This window comes from Phanerochaete carnosa (assembly GCF_000300595.1).
Source record: "Phanerochaete carnosa HHB-10118-sp unplaced genomic scaffold PHACAscaffold_1, whole genome shotgun sequence".
Taxonomy (NCBI): Eukaryota; Fungi; Basidiomycota; class Agaricomycetes; order Polyporales; family Phanerochaetaceae; genus Phanerochaete; species Phanerochaete carnosa.
The window spans coordinates 5,240,930-5,245,009 of record NW_006767628.1 but is presented as its reverse complement, the minus strand read 5'-3'; positions in this window follow the sequence as shown (position 1 = coordinate 5,245,009).

Below are 4,080 nucleotides of genomic sequence, written 5' to 3'. Positions count from 1 at the left end.
CTCGTGCTGGTACCTTAACACTTTCAGCCGAATAAAGGTCAAACCCAGCAGCTTCTTCAGATCCTTGCTTCGGGAGAATTCCACCCATCCGTTGTACCAAAAGAGTGGTATCACGCGTAAGCATGTGGACAGGTCGTGTCAATAGAGGGGGGATTCTAATCGTCATAGGTGCAGGTTTGTCTGGACGTCTAGCATGGAATTCCTGAAGAAGTTCCTGACAATTGGTCAGGTTCGCTCATGATTCCCAAGAACGGCGATCGCCGTGAGGACTGTTCAATTTCTTCGACTTCCCATTCTTCCTCGCCATTTATGAGGTCAGGTACTACTGGTTCACGTCGCTGTGAGGAATACATGGGTTCTTTGAACAGACTGAGAAGGCTTTCATTGAAAACAGGGTGTTGTTTCCATTGATGTGGGAGTTCCAATTCGTAGGCGGAAGCGCTGACTTTGCGTTTGACCTTGAAGAGTCCATATTGCCTATCGTCGAGTTTCTTCATTGGCCTGTCTGTTCGGATGTTTATTCCTTCTAGCCAGACCTTATCCCCAATCTTGTACTCCGACCCGCTCTTTCTCTTTCGGTCGTAGAAGCGCTTCATAAATTTCTACGCTAGACTAATAGCCGTGCTAGTGTCCTCGCGTACTCAATCCATTCTATCAACAAATTGTTGGACGCTTTCACTTAGTCCCTCTCGTACCGGTTGGGTTCCTTCATAAGGGTGGTACCCTTTATTGACGAAGAATGGAGTATACCCGGTGGATGAATGGACTTTATTATTGTACGAAAAGGCTGCGAGTGGCAACCATTCGGCCCAATCGGCTTGTCGATAGTTAATGAATAATCGGAGATATTGTTCTATTTCACGATTGATACGTTCTGTTTGCCCATCAGTTTGAGGGTGATATGCGGTAGAGGGGTTGGCTTCGATTCCAAGTGATCAATATAGTTCGGAGATGAACTTGTTCTTGAATTCAGTGCCCCTATCACTGATGATCTTTTGGGGTAGTCCGTGATGTGCCACCACATGGTCGCAAAGTACTTTTCTCCATCCTTCAGCATTGAGTTTAATGTTACTCGGTATCGTGATTATCTGCTTGAAGTACATGCAGATGACTACAAGAATAGCGTTGTACCCAAAGGACTCCGGTAATACTCCTATCTTATCTACAGAGATTACTTCCCAGGGTCGCGTAGGGATTTCATTGGGGAAGAGAAGTCCGGTAGGTCGCGTGGTGTGAACCTTGGTCTTTTGGCATTTTTTGCATCCAGAAATGTACTTTCGGATGTCTTCTCGAATTCTAGGCCACCAGTAGTTACGCGTGACCATTTCGTGTGTTTTGTATTGACTGGGGTGTCCTGCCAATGGGGTATCATGGTGATGAACAATGATCTGTTCACGGAGCTTCCTATTTACTGGTACGTAGATACGGTTCTTCCACGTCACGAGTCCAGTGCTATCTTCATTCCAATCTTTGTCCTTGTTCTGTAAGGCTACGGTAACTAGCGAATCTTGATTCTTTTTATATTTTCTAATCTCTGCGACCCAGTCCTGGTCGATTCCTGCTAAACTAAATACAGTACTACGGATTAGGGCACGGAAATGTTCTGGTTTTAATAGCACGATATCTGAATTGTCCTCTTTTCCTGCATTGTGTCTCTTCTGTCAAGACAGCCCATCAGCCTTGCCATTCGTCTTTCCAGATTTATGATGTAGCGAGTAGTGATACTCAGCTAATTCGGTTACCCATCGAGCTTGTTGTCGATTGAGCTTCTGCGGCTTCTGGAAGTATTCTAAGTTCTTGTGGTCTGTCCATATTTTAAACGGATGCCGGGCGCCCATGAGATACTGGCACCACTCATCAAGACTAGTCATGATCGCGAGAAGTTCCTTATCGTAAATCTCGTAATTTATTTCGGCTGCTGTCATAGCTTTGGATAGATAAGCGACAGGCTTCCATTTGCCATCTTGCTTCTGGGCTAACTCAGCTCCTATGGCAAAGTCCGATGCATCACATTCTACGCGATAGGAGTCGTTGTCATTGGGTATGGCCAATACTGGTGCGGAGCAGAGTGCGTCTTTCAGGCTCATGAACACTACTTCCTGTTCGATAGTCCATTCGAAAGTAGCATTTCCGGTTAATGAACTAAGTGGCTTTGCTATTTTGCCGTAGTCTCGGATAAATCTTCGGTAGAAGTTAGTGAAGCTGAGGAATGCTTGGATATCTCGTTTGCACTTGGGTCGAGACCAATTGACGACTCCTTCTATCTTGACTGGGTCCATGCAGACAACGCCCTTTCCCACTATCATACCCAGGTATTCGACTTCTGTCTTCTCGAACTCGCACTTTTCTGGTTTTAGGTAAAGTTTGTGTTCCCTCAAAATTTGTAGAACTTGCCGCGTGATCTGACGGTGTTCTTTCAGGTCTTGGGTGAAGATCATGATATCGTCCAAGTAGACTACTACGTGTCCTTGACTAATGAGGTCTCGGAATATATCGTTCATCATGGTTTGGAACGTAGCTGGAGAGTTTGTGAGACCGAAAAACATGACTAGTGGTTCGAACAGTTCTCGATTGGTGAGAAAGGTGGCTTTTTCTTCATCGCCTTCTTTGATGCGAATATTGTTGTACCCCCATCGGACGTCTAATTTTGTAAAGTATTGTGCCTGCTTCAACTTGTCTACTAGTTCCTGTATCAAGGGAAGTGGGTAGCAATTCCTAATCGTCAGCTCGTTCAGCTTTCGATAATCTTGCACAGCTCAAAGACGTCCGTCTTTCTTTTTGACAAAGAAGAAGGGAGAAGCCCACGGGGACTTCGAAGGTCAGATTCTTCCGGTTCTGAGGTTCTCTTCTATGAACTCGTCAAGTTCTTTTTGTTCGTTCATCGAGATTGGGTAGACTTCGCAGCTGATTGGTTGCGCGCCTGGTGTGAGTTTGATTGCATAGTCCCATGATCTTCTTTGTGGTAGAGAATCAAAGTCTTCTTTGCTAAACACATCGGAGTAATCGTGATAGTGACTTGGGACAGTGTTTTCAAATGTCTTAGTCTCGTGTTTCAGATTCTCCTTAATAGCTAGATCAGTGGCCGTGGTGCAAATGTGCGCTGCTCCCGTAGCAAAGTAGGTTTTGTGGTCAAGAATAAAGATTCTATCCCCTTTTTCTAGGCGAACCTCCGGATCGCTGGGCTCTTCGTGATCGGCATCGATATCAATGAATCGGGCGGCATATTTGCAGGTAATCTGGCACCAATCAAACTGAATGACTTGTTCCTGCCAATCGATAGATGGATTATGAATTTGTAGCCACTCATATCCAAGGAAGATCGGAGTTTTCCCTAGATTTGTAACGGCGAACGGAAGTCGTTCAACGTGGTCCTGAATTTGCACCCTTAATTTGACAAAGTCGGTGATAGCACCTCTGGCATTATGTGTTCCGTCTGCGTTATAGACAGGGATCAGTGATGGCAGTTTCTTTGTAGCAATGTTGTTATCATGGACAAACTGCGCATCAATAGAAGATCCAGTACATCCTATGTCTAATAACGCTTTGACTGACAAACGCTGTTGCGTGTCCAGGGTAGTGATGATCATTGGGACATCCATCTGTGTCCCCTTCCTTCCTCGGATAAATTGAGGCTGCTTTCATAATTCATTCAAGAAGTCAATTGCTTCTTCTTCTTTCATTTGCCTGATTTGGTTCATACAGGCTTCGGAGGCGTCAACACTCTTTTTGAGTGTACCCATTCTGTCAACAATCTAAGTGCTGCTTTGTCTTTGCTGATTATCCATTGGCAGATCTATGCCACTGTCCATGGGGTGTGGCGCTGCCACTGCGTAGGTTCGGTCTGATTCAGGGTAGAAGGTAATTTTTTATTCGGGGGAATTAAGCAAGAGGGTTGAACCTCTCCGCGCCGCTCTGCGGATGCCCCTTTCTTTTGTATGTACATGGGAACTCCAAACCAGGAACACAGATAGTTTATGAAATTCTCTTCGGTCAACTCGGCTACGCACCCAGCTGACCGCTTGCAAAACCCTTCATGGGCCGCGCAAATTTCTTCACGAATTGCCATTTTCAGTCAAATGG